Raw genomic sequence first — 14,166 nt, forward strand, 5'->3', positions numbered from 1 at the left:
TTTTCAGCTTCTACATATGGATGTTTGGGGTCCCTATAGAGTTGAAACTTATGATGGTATGAGATATTTTTTAACCATTGTTGATGACTACTCTAGATGGACTTGGACTTTCTTAATGAGGCTTAAATCTGATGTTGTTAGTTTGTTGAAACAATTTGTTGCTGAAATAGAAACTCAATTTGATAAAAAGATCAAAAGGATAAGATCTGATAATGGTACTGAGTTTTTTAATACTAATTGTCATGATCTATTTAAACTTCATGGCATCATTCATGAGAGTTCTTGTCCATACACACCTCAACAGAATGGGGTGGTGGAAAGGAGACATAGACACATCCTGGAAACTGCAAGGGCTATTAAATTTCAGGCTGGTTTTCCTGATAAGTTTTGGGGTCTGTGTATTCATGCTGCTACTCATGTATTGAACAGAATCCCTTCTACTGCATTAGGAAATGCATCATCTTTTGAGAAATTGTATGGGAAATCTCCTTCTTATGAGCACATGAGAGTTATTGGATGCCTATGCTTTGCCACCAATCTCACCACACATGATAAATTCAGTCCAAGGGCAATAAAATCTGTTTTAGTGGGGTATGGTACAACTCAAAAAGGATATAAATTGTATGACTTGGAAAATAAAAGGTTCTTCATTAGTAGAGATGTGGTATTTCTGGAAACAGTCTTTCCTTTTCAAGACAATACTTCTCCACAGACAAAACAACTGAATTCCCCAGATTTATTTGCCTATGATGTCTTAGTTGCAGAGTCTACATCTACAGTTAATTGCCAAGATAGTGTAGGCTCACCTCCTTCTCAAAATTGTGAAGTTGATTCCACTACTGCAACAACTGTTGATTCCTGTCCATATGCCACTTCTTCACCACCTGTCAGGAGATCAAATAGAAGTTCTAGACCTCCTATTTGGCACAAAGATTATGTGACCAAAGCTGGTTCAAACAGGTGTCACTATTCTCTTGCCTCAGTTCTAGACTATGCTGGATTATCACCTACATACCAGAGCTTTGTATCCAAATTTTCTGTTGAGACAGAACCATCTAGCTATTCAGAGGCAATATAAGATCCTAGATGGGTAGCTGCTATGAAGAATGAAATACAGGCACTAGAAGACAATAAGACATGGGAATTAGTGACATTGCCTAAGAGTAAAAAGGCTATAGGATGTAGGTGGGTGTACAAGATCAAATATAATGCAGATGGCAGTGTGGAGAGGTTCAAGGCTAGACTAGTTGCTAAGGGGTACAATCAGAAGGAAGTTTTGATTACCAAGAGACCTTCTCACATGTCGTGAAAATGGCAACTGTGAGGTCTGTTATCTCTATTGCAGCTGCAAACCATTGGACATTACATCAAATGGATGTCTATAATGCTTTTCTACAAGGAGATTTGTATGAAGAAGTATATATGACACCTCCTGACGGTTTCAGTGGAAAAGTTGGCAGTGATCAAGCATGTAGACTATTGAAATCTCTCTATGGGCTTAAACAAGCTTCAAGGCAGTGGAATATTAAACTCACCACTACCTTGATTGACTCAGGCTTCCTACAAAGCACTAGAGACTATTCTTTGTTTACTAAGAGGAAGGAGAACCAACTGGTAGTTGTGTTGGTTTATGTAGATGATTTACTGATAACAGGCAGTGATTCCAATATGATTCATGAGACAAAGACAGCTTTGCAGCATGCATTCAAAATTAAAGACCTAGGGGAACTAAGGTACTTCCTTGGGTTGGAGTTGGCTAGAAGTGAAGCTGGGATTCTCATACATCAAAGGAAGTACACTCTGGAGCTCTTAGCAGACATGGGACTATCAGGAGCTAAACCTGTGTCAACACCTATGGAATTGAATCTAAAACTCACTTCAACAGAGTTTGATAATCACATAAATCCTGCACATGTTGATACACTCCTTAAAGATCCTACAAGCTATCAACGGTTGATTGGGAGGTTGTTGTACCTCACAACCACTAGGCCAGACATATCATATGCAGTTCAGTGTCTAAGTCAGTTTATGCATACACCAAAAGCCTCACATATGGATGCAGCACTCAGATTGGTCAGGTATTTGAAGACAGCACCAGGTCTGGGGATTCTAATGTCATCTACTGGTGGGAATAATTTGCAGGTGTTTTGTGATGCTGATTGGGTTCATGTATCAACAGCAGAAGGTCAATCACTGGATACTTAATCAAGTATGGAGATTCTCTTGTTTCTTGGAAGTCAAAAAAACAGCTTACAGTTTCCAGAAGCTCAGCTGAGGCTGAGTACAGAGCCATGGCTTCAACTGTTGCAGAAGTTGTTTGGACTGTTGGTTTGTTTCAGGAATTAGGTGTTGACATTTCCCTGCCAGTGCCTGTTTATTCAGATAGCACTTCAGCATTACAAATTGCTGCTAACCCTGTGTTTCATGAGAGAACAAAACACATTGACATTGACTGCCACTTCATCAGAGAAAAGATTCAGGATGGATTACTTACCACTGCCTATTTGCCATCCTTAGAACAGCCTGCAAATATTCTTACTAAGGCACTTGGAAAAGGCCCTCACACATATCTTATGTCCAAGCTAGGCATGAAGAACATCTTCATAGCTCCTAGCTTGAAGGGGGGTGTAAAGGAACTAACTAAATGTGTACAAGTACCTTGATGACACTAGCTATAATTGTATTATTATACACATACACTGTGAATGGTGCAAGTGTGCTTAGCTAGTTAGTTAGTTAGTTAGAATGTGTCAGTAAGTTGGTTAGAGGTAATCAGTTAAGTGAGTCAGTGTGTGGATATATATAAGACAATGTATGTAGCATGATTTCCTCAATTCAATAAGATCAGTATTTTCCCTTCTTATTCCAGTTTTACTTCTCTCTCAGATTAGCTCTTCAATGGAGTTTTGTTCATATAGTTCATCTTCTTAACACAAACACACCCTTAAGCCAACCAAATATGAAAAAATTGAAAACCAATAAACCTAAGTGAAAAACTCTTTGAATCCAAAATTATTTAATTAGAGTTTTTTCTTTCTCTAATAACTTGATTCTTTCATTCTTAATTAATGTACATCAAGATGTACTTCACAATTTTATTCTTGAAATTATTCGTAACTAGGGATCGTTTCAAATATTTTATATTTATCACTAATTGATTTTTTAATACAATATATGTTTGCTCTACCCAAAAAAAAAAAATGCAACAAGGTGAAGTTGAAATTATCAATTGTTTTCATCAATTATGTGGCTATAAGTCTAGTTTTTTGGCTGTTGAGATTTGTACAGTGAGTGTGTTAACAGTAGAGAAAAAACATGGGTAAGAGTGAGGTATATATAAAGTTAGTATAATGTTTTTGCTAGGTCAAAATGAGTTGGATGATCTGAAAGAAATGTTTTAACAATTTTTCAAATTTTTGAATATGTAACTTCTTTACTTCTCATTCTATTTTCTTTAGCCTGCCCGACGCCCGTGCGTTATTAACTTTTCTAACAAACGATCTCTTATGGTCTTATAATTTATTTGAGATACACTCCAACTTCATATAAAAATGTGGAGTTTTGAATTCCAACAAATTTAAAGAGCTCAAACTCAAATCTCATAATGTTATTGCAGGACTTTGACACCCATAAAGATAAAATATAATATCCATAGATGCTTATACTGTTATACATCTATACATAGTATTATATTTTCTTGCTTGAAGTTATTCTCAGAAAATATTTATTTGTGTATATGTATGACATCATTTTCTTTTAAAATCCATGAATTGTTAGAACAGTTTAACCAAGAACTTACATGTAGTTAAAAAATGAATTATGTAAGTTTCCTTCTTATCATTTAAATCGAGGGGTATATGTATTTGGATTTTTCTTGGTAATATCATTCTTTTGTGAAGTTTTAACTGAAAATATATCATGTCTTTGATTAAAATAAAGATTAAAAAAAATTAGACAAAATTTATTCATGTCTTTGATTAAAAAATAAATATATATTTCTTAAAACATTTATCATTTGAAAGTCATAAACAAAAAAGTGAACACAAATTATTTAATAAGATATGCCAACTAATAATAATAATAATTTTCTTGCACTTTTAATATGTAAGTTATTTGTAAATTTATTTAATTCAAATATTTATTGTATAGAAATTCTATTTTTTTTATTTATTCTTTTGCTTTAAATTATCTTAAAATATATTTAGTTAAATGAAATAAACAAGAATTTTATTATAGACAATGTTTAATTGAATAACATCATAATGGTTGTAAGTGTAGTATAGGTAACCCATTTAAAGTGTCACGACCCGATTTATCAAGTCATGATGGCACCTACTATAACCCGCCAGCAGGTAAGCCAACCCGTAACCCGGAACAACAAGTAATGGGTCTGAGGGTAGAAATTAAACAAGAGTAGGCAAATAACAATATAAATAGGCGGACGCAAACCAAAAACATATCTACAAATAAAGATCCCTCCCAGAACCTGGAAGTCACTAGTACAGAGCTACTACTAAATGAGTACAAGTCCCAAAACTGGACAACAGAGACTGGACTGTCTCGAAAGGAAAAAGACAAGTCTATATATACAGATGGAGAGTGAGATAGAACAAAACGCCGTGTGCTCACCCCCGTCTCCGGATAAGTCTACTCCAAGCTCGATCAACGCTGGCTACTAGTGCTCGGACCTGCATCACAAAATAGATGCAGAGCGTAGCATGAGTACCAAACAACAGGTACCCAGTAGGCATCATCGGCCGACTGAGCAAGATAAGCAAAAGTAAACTGAAATGCAAATAAAGGGTCACATCAAGTGCAAAGAGTAGTAAATGGGGGGTATGTACACGAGCGTACAGGCAACAAAGACAAGCAATCTAACTAACTCCGCCGGGCTCCCATAAACCCGACGGGTACGCTCGTGCACAATAAAAGAAACCACCTGCACGGACCCCCATAAGCCCGGCAGATGGACTGACAGTTGAAGTAAAATAATGGAGCTAGAAGGTCTATCACAATATTACCAATTTCCGGACTTGTAACTGAACCATTCCCAATCATATTCCAAGATCTCATTACGTCCCGGACTTTAACCGGAATCTCTCCAACCTCCAAAACCTCAACCTGCAGATGAGAGTAATCAAGACTAAACTGAAGCTTTAGTGAGGAATTGGGAATACACCACGTGCAAGCTGGACCACGGACTCGAACCGGGTACTATAGCTAATGAGTCAACCTATATGGGCTGGACCACGGACTCGAACCGGGTGCTGTAGCCAAAGGTCGGGCACGGGTGGGCTGGACCACGGACTCGAACCGGGTGCTGTAGCCAAAATCAGATCACAGGTAAGCTGGACCACGGACTCGAACCGGGTACTGTAGCTAAGCCTGGACATAAATGAGCTGGACCACGGACTCTAACCGGGTACTGTAGCTGAAATCAGATCACAGGTAAGCTGGACCACGGACTCGAACCGGGTACTGTAGCTAAGCCTGGACATAAATGAGCTGGACCACGGACTCTAACCGGGTACTGTAGCTGAAACCAGATCACAGGTAAGCTGGACCACGGACTCGAACCGGGTACTGTAGCTAAGCCTGGACATAAATGAGCTGGACCACGGACTCTAACCGGGTACTGTAGCTGAAACCAGATCACAGGTAAGCTGGACCACGGACTCGAACCGGGTACTGTAGCTAAGCCTGGACATAAATGAGCTGGACCACGGACTCTAACCGGGTACTGTAGCTGAAACCAGATCACAGGTAAGCTGGACCACGGACTCGAACCGGGTACTGTAGCTAAGCCTGGACATAAATGAGCTGGACCACGGACTCTAACCGGGTACTGTAGCTGAAACCAGATCACAGGTAAGCTGGACCACGGACTCGAACCGGGTACTGTAGCTAAGCCTGGACATAAATGAGCTGGACCACGGACTCTAACCGGGTACTGTAGCTGAAACCAGATCACAGGTAAGCTGGACCACGGACTCGAACCGGGTACTGTAGCTAAGCCTGGACATAAATGAGCTGGACCACGGACTCTAACCGGGTACTGTAGCTGAAACCAGATCACAGGTAAGCTGGACCACGGACTCGAACCGGGTACTGTAGCTAAACCTGGAATAAGTAAGCTGGACCACGGACTCTAACCGGGTACTGTAGCTAAGAATCAATATCCAACCATCCGTCGCGGGAAATATCACCAAACCGATTACCATAAATAATCCTTTTAGTCCGACCCTCATATACCCCAAATCGCCGAGGAAGTATCCAATAATGAGTAAGCTAGACCACGGACTTTAACCGGGTATTTGTAGCCGATATAAAAGCAGGGCATTATGGATACAAGGTCATAAGCTGAGTTACCGACTATCAGACTCAAGTCTGCTATATCAGTCTACAAGGAGCTAACCGTCCGAAACGACGTCGGAAAAAGTTCTACTGCCCAACGACATCCGAAATCTCGCAAGTCTATGGCAACACTAGTCTAAGCCTAGACTAAGGCCAAACATACTTCAAATCAATATTATCATATACACCACCAGATATGGATATTCAATAATATCAAGAGACATGCTGTCATAATCCAACACTTTCCCGAAATAAGGTCTAAGGCAGGAATTATAGAAATTTAGCATGCTCGACACCCGAACCCCTCCATACTCAAGCAAATCAATAAACAATTGCCTAAACATGCTCAATCTCACGAGAGAAAACCATAGCCTACCTGAAAGCCGATCACGCGTGCTCCAACTCACGGTACCGGATCTTTTCCTCTCCGAACGGTCTCCAAATGCTTCCCCACTAACAAAAGGTTAATCACCTCGTCATTACGAATATATTGACACTAAAATTATATTTTTCGGAGACGGACCCAAAATCGGGTCTAAAACGGGATTGTGGGGCCCACACTTAGAATCTCAAAATCGAATCCGTGGAAACGTCCCAACTACCTTACTAAACTAATATCCCAAAATTTTAGCACAAACAGATGCCTACAACACCGCAAATCAGCCACAATAATTAAAAAGGGCAGCCCCTTGATCACCAATTTTCGGAAAAACGAGACCCTTTCAACCCAAACAGATTATACCACGACGATCCTTGCGAAAAACTCTACAAGTTAGCCCCAAGAATGACTTAAAACGGACTTACGATGATCAAGATCTCACATTTCAAAATTCAATAACAAAACCATCCGGAAATCACACTGGCAGTGGCTAAAATTGATTTCTTACCTCAAACGAAGCCTCCCCTCGCGTTTCCGAGATCACCGCTAGATTCCCCTCGAAATTCTCTTGAAGTTTGCCTTTTGAATCACTTAATTTGGATTCAAAATGAAGGAGCAGTCTTGAGTTGAAGTTGAACAAAAAAAATTTGACGAATTTCGTTCTTAAAATCTGGAAATGTCCAGATATCACTCCTCTGCCACGTGTTGTCACGTGGCTCTGCCACGTCACCACCGCGTCAAAATTCTATAACTCTTCAAACTTAAATTTCGATGTTTCGGACTCGTTCGAAGTCGGAAAAATACAAACCTTATATGGAATCTGATTGGAAATGATATTTCGGACTCAACGGTGAAGGCGGAATTTCCATTTGGAGCTCGCTTCGACGAAAAGTGGGTTCCACACCCAGTATCATTTGAACCAGATTCCACAATTGCTATCTAAAGCCTCGGGAAGTGAACAAAGGGTCGTTCTAGACCAAAATCAATATTCCGAAGCTAACCTAGCTGTCAGAATTTTCATCTGAGCACGACTTCCAAGAAGGTTGACCAAAGTCAACTTTTCAAGTCATTACATAAAGTGAGTTGGAGGATATATAAAATAACTAATATCTTTTTTATATTCCTCATTTTTATCTATTTCATTCTAAAGTTAAAGTAGTGAACCGTATATATCATTATTGATACTATCTTATAATTTATGTTTTAGTTTGACAAAAACTACGAAAATTATGTACTAATTTTGTTATTTTTTTTTCATCTCTTTTATTATGATTAAAGTCTTAAGAAGGATGTATATTTGAATTTTTTTCTTTTTAATTTTTTTTTCTATATTCGACTTTTAAATTTAATTTTCTATGATTTAAAATGACGGTATTTATAACTCCTTCAGTGAAATGACGGTATTTATAACTCCATAACTCAATTCTTTAAATCATAAGCAGGGAAAATTTTTGGTTAATTTTTCTTAGAAAACATGATAATTATGTGCTATCCCTAGCAGGTATCTTTTTCAATCTTTTTTTTTCTTTTGCCCCCTACCAATTAGCTTCACTTTTTGCTTTCTTTTCAATATGTGTATTTTATTCGTTTTCTCTTTTTTTATTTGGCTTCTTAATTTTTCAGTTATTGTGGTATAGTTAGATGGTATCAAAGTCATCTGGATGGATACGTTTTAGGTATGACATGTTTTTTTATTAGCCTTTTCTTAATTGACCAAACACATATGTCGATTCTTAAACTTGCCTCTAAATTTTATTTTGACACTCCAATTCAATGTTGTTCCATTTTAATCCTTCAACTCCAATTTTTATGTTTCATTTAGACACTTCTTTCCAAAAAATCTTCAAAGTGGGATGTGTGTACTCCGCACTCCATAACATGGTACAAAAGCCAATAAAAAACACATACACAACTCCTCTAACTTGCCCCCATTTTTCATTTTGACATGCTAACTTAGAATTGTTCCATTTTAATTCTTCAACTCTATTTTATATAAAGACCATTTAAACAGAAAATACTAAATTTATGATTTCTCTTCATTTTTATTTATGTTCTTTATTTCCACTTTTTTATTTTAAAAATCGTCATATGTTTTTTCTTAAAAAATATAATGGATGAACATCAGTTTTTTTAATTTTTTAGAGTTTCTGTACATTATTGTGTGAAAAATAATCGATAAAAGTGTGTTGATTTTCTTTTAAAAATAATTAATTAAACATAATTTTTTTCATATCTAATCTATTTGGACTAATTCAAATACCAACTTTCTAATTTTTCATTCAACTAAATATGAGTAAAAATGAACTCATGTTCATTGCTAATTAATAACACTATAAAAAAATGTTGAAACTCGATAGACTTCGTTGGATTGTCATTGATTTTCTTAAGAAAGAAAATTGACGCACTTTTGTCGGTTATTTTTCACGCAAAAATACAGGAAAACTCTTAAAAAGAAATTGTTACTTTTTTTAAAAAAAATTAATCAATAATGATTTGTCAATTTGATTTTCTTACAATAACTAACAGATGAACGATGATTTTTAAAATGCAAAATTGTAGTTGAAGAGCCTATATAGAAATAAAGAAATCATAAAATTAGTATTTTGTATTTAAATGGTACATAAAAAAAAAATAGAGTTGAAGGATTAATCTTTTATTATTTTTTTAAAATTTTTTTTTTTTGTCTTTCACTCTCTTAGAAAAAGTCTGATGCATGTGCTTTATTATTTGACTGAAATTCTTAATGTGACTCATGAAGGTAAAAACCTCTATATATGTTGACATTAAGAAGTTTTGAAAATCAGTTTCGAAGTTCATTCCAATTGAAACTTCACTTATTGAAGAAGACATGCATGTGTTTGTATTGAAACAAAATGAAACCGGCAATTTCACAACCAAGAGTTTATTAACATTTAACGTTGTCTTTCATCATTTTACTATTGGCCATTTCTCTCACAAGTCACAATTGTTGATAGCTTACTGTGTCTTCTTCTCTTCTTATGATATTGTAGTAGACGACAAGGATTGGGACGAGATTTGTAAAGTTCGGATTCCTATATTATTTAATATAAAAGTAGAATTTGTCCATGTATGTTTTCACCTAGCTATTCCAAAATGATCTCTCTTTCTCTGCTACAATCACATCCTTTCTTCAAATATTTGATACACAACTGAATTGGAAAATAGGCTCATAAAAGGAAGCAGTGGAAAAAAAGAGTAGGTGAAGAAATTTCTGAATCCAAAAATTACTTAATTAGAGTTTTCTTCTTTCTCTAATAACTTGATTCTTTCATTCTTAATTAATGTACTTCACAATTTTATTCTTGAAATTATTTGTAACTAGGGATCTACACATTTCAAATATTTTATATTTATCACTAATTGATTTCTTTTTATATAATATATATTTGCTCTACCCAAAAAGAAAAATGCAACAAGGTGAGGTTCAAATTATCAATGTTTTCATCAATTATGTGGCGAAACTATTGAGATTTGTACAGTGAGTGTGTTGACAGTAGAGAAAAATGAGGTAAAAGTGAGGTATATATAAAGTTAGTATAATGTTTTCGCTAGGTCAAAATGAGTTGGATGATAAAAAGAAATATGTTAAAACTTTTTTTTTTTTTTAAATTTCTGAATTCGTGACTTCTTTACTTCTCATTCTATTTTATTTAGCCTGTTCGTGCGTTATTGATCTTTCTAATAAACGATTTCTTATGGTCTTATAATTTATTTGAGATACATTCCAACTTCATATAAAAATGTGGAGTTTTGAATTTCAACAAATTTAAAGAGGTCAAACTCGAATCTCATTATGTTATTGAAGGGCCTTGACACCCATAAAGATAAAATAAAATACCCATACTATACATCTATACATAGTAATATATTTCTTGCTTGAAGTTATTCTCAGAAAATATTTATTTATGTATATGTATGACATCATTTTCTTTTAAAATCCATGAATTGTTAGAACAGTTTAACCAAGAAGTTACATGAAGTTAAAAAATGAATTATGCAAGTTTCCTTCTTATCATTTAAATCGAGGGGTATATATGTATTTGGATTTTTCTTGGTATTATCATTCTTTCGTGAAATTTTAACTGAAAATATATCATGTCTTTGATTAAAATAAAGATTAAAAAAATTAGATTTTTTTTTATTCGTGTCTTTGATTAAAAAATAAATATATATTTCTTAAAACATTTATCATTTGAAAATCATAAACAAAAAAGTGAACACAAATTATTTAATAAGATATGCCAACTATGAATAATAACTTTCTTGCACTTATATATGTAAGTGTTGTAAAGCAATTATGGATGCCATGTGGGCCCCAACCATTTGAAGACTTACATCACTTGTAAATGTGTAAAATAAATACCGATTTTCAAAATGTCAATATTTTGACATTTAATAGATTTTCTTAGCCAAACTTTTAATATTTATCTAAAATATCAATAATTTAGTTTGTTATGTATTTGATTTATGTATTTTTTATTTGTTTAATTTTCAAGATTACAATTGTTTAGAAAGGAGAAAATCAAGGGAGATAATATTTTTTCAAAAAAGGAACATATCACTTAAAATTCTCATCAGTTACAATTTCTTTTAAAAAAATCCCCTTTTTCATTCGATTGGATCTCTTTTTTATTATGTTTTCATTGTAATTATATACCAATAATTTTTACATTTTATGTGCTCACTTTACCATTCAAATTAAAATTGATATTTTACTTTCATAGTGAAAACTACAAATTGTATATCAGTAATCAAAATTGTATTATATGACTGCCAAATATATTTTTCTTTTATTTGTATTACAAAAATATTACTGATTGTATCTCAATATAATCTAATCATTACATAGGATTTAGGAATATGATTTATGAAATGATACAAGATTCTGGAAAAAGAATAGCATACATGGTGGAAATAATACAATCTGTTGAGGAAGGATATAATATTCTTAAAAAATAAATACAAATTGACTAGAAAAGAAATAGGGATACAAGATTCTGGAAAATAAATAACATACATAGTGAAAATAATATAATAAGTTGAGGCAGGATATTATATTCTAAAAAAAAATATACAAATTGACTGTTAAAAATAGGATACATCTATGCTTAAGAAATACAAATCTTGACATCTATGCTTAAGAAATACAAATCCATTTGACATACCTATTTGAATTACTACAAACTAAAAAAGAAATACAATGTTCTTAATAAAAATACAAATGATGAGTAAAAGAAAAACAATTGACAAACAAAAATTAATATGAATACTATTCTGGTATGAATACAATTTTGCAACCTTCTTCTAACTCTCTCTTTCTTCTCCGTCTGCTACGTTTCTTTTTTCCGATTTTTTTCACCAAACCCAAATCTGAATCTGTATTCACTTGTGGATAGTAACCCTATAAGCAAAATTCGAAATTATTAAATATGAATATAAAAAAAAATCAAACAATATATTATGTATGAATGCTAATGTAGATTACTACAAATTACAATCTACTAAATCTCAAATATGAAAACAAAATCACAAAAGAATCGAACAATAGTGTTTAAAATACTAAAAATCCAAAATACATAAATATTTGATGAGTATGTTAACAAACTCACATAGAAATCGAAAATATGACGAAAATCCGTAATACATACAATCCGAAATTCAACATAATTTGTGATTTGAAAATAAAATCTCATGAAATCTCGCAAAATAAATGATGACTTCGAAAATACCTTTATCAATTGAGAGATTTCTTGAATTAATTGGATCTTAACAAATTGGTATGAACTTGAATAATTAGTTCTTCTTCAACAATGAGAGAGAGTAATGGTGAAAATTTGATGAAAGAGAAAAAAATGAAAAAACGTGAATGATGGGGACAATGGTGAAAACTAAAAAGTTGATGAAAGAGAAAAAAATTTGAAAACGTGAAAGATGGAAAATAAATCTAATGGTATTAAAGCCTAGGAAGACATGTAAATGGGTAGTGGATGTATTTTTTTTCGTTTTCACCGGTTAGTGGTGTAGAATTTGGTCTAATGTTGGACTGTTTTAAGAAATAAAAGGAAAGACAAATAATAATATTTGAATACAAATTATTTTCTAAAATATTGATATTTTGACATTTTAAATAATTATTTTAAAATGTAGATTTTTTTATTAATTAAGTTAGAAATTGTGACTAATTTGCTAATATACATGCCATGTGAGACTTACCCATTAGTGGACTATCATCACTTGACCAATTAGATGGCCAAGTTATACATTTGTTCATTACCCTTTGGCTATAAATAGCCACTACATTTCACGAAGGAATATATACAGTTGGAAATACAGTACTCTCTCTTTTGCTGCTTATTCTTCTTTTTAATTTAGTAATTAATCTTAATCTGCTTAATTAGTTATTTTATAACACGTTATCAGCACGACTCTCTGCAAGTTCAAGTAAAAACTTTAAAAATCTCGAAGATATAAATTTTTCTTTCTTAAATAATGTCAAATCTTTCTGGACTTGAATTTCTTGCTTTAGACATATCGGGAAAAGGCTATCTATCATGGGTACTAGATGCAGAAATTCTTCTTGATGCGATGGGTTTGGTAGACACCATCCAAGAAAAAAAAATAGGCATCGAATCAAAATCATCGTGCCAAGGCAATGATATTTCTCTGTCATCACCTTGACGAGGGTTTAAAAATGGAATATCTCACTGTTAAGGATCCTCTGGTGTTGTGGAATAATTTAAAAGATATAGATATGACACTACTAAAAAAACTGTGAATACCGACCTATAAATACCGACCTCCGGAGGTCGGTATTCCTTGAAATACCGACCTAAAACCGACATCCCAGCTTAGGTCGGAAAAAGCTTGGTCGCTATTCAATACCGACCTCTGGAGGTCGGTATTTACTGATCTCTCGAGGTCGGTTTTTATTTTATGTCGAAATATTCATTTTTTTTAAATTCCGACCACTGGAGGTCGGTATTTTTATTTTTGTAATGTTGAAATTCCGACCTCCGAAGGTCGGTATTTTTATTTTTGTAATTCTGAAATTCCTACCTCCGGAGGTCGGTATTTTTATTTTTGTAATGTTGAAATTCCGACCTCCGGAGGTCGGTTTTTTGCTGCAAAACAGGCAGCAAATTGCTGCAATTTTTAGTTGCCCACCTGCATATTTATACCAAAACAACCCAAAGCCAAATAAGCTTCATCCAACCAAAACAAACCAAAGCCAAATAAAATTCATTCAACCAAAACAACCAAAGCCAAATAAACTTCATCCAACCAAAACAACACAATATTTTCAACATATACAAACTATTTCAAAATAAACTTCATCCAACTACAAAATAAACTAAAATACGATCAAATTAAACAATTCTAAAAATATAGAAGTCTAAAATGTCAAATAGATA

General features: G+C 33.9%; 1 long non-coding RNA gene across 1 annotated transcript; it reads right to left on the bottom strand.

Moving 5' to 3' along the window:
* Positions 1-4,609: 4,609 nt before the first annotated feature.
* LOC125850804 (uncharacterized) lies at positions 4,610-7,351 on the bottom strand. Its single transcript, XR_007444847.1, has 3 exons — positions 7,242-7,351; positions 6,731-6,807; positions 4,610-4,688 (listed from the first exon to the last, which is right to left on the bottom strand). It is a non-coding gene; the product is annotated as an uncharacterized LOC125850804 (long non-coding RNA).
* Positions 7,352-14,166: the final 6,815 nt, after the last annotated feature.

Source organism: Solanum stenotomum, unplaced genomic scaffold, assembly GCF_019186545.1.
Source record: "Solanum stenotomum isolate F172 unplaced genomic scaffold, ASM1918654v1 scaffold1930, whole genome shotgun sequence".
Lineage (NCBI taxonomy): Eukaryota > Viridiplantae > Streptophyta > Magnoliopsida > Solanales > Solanaceae > Solanum > Solanum stenotomum.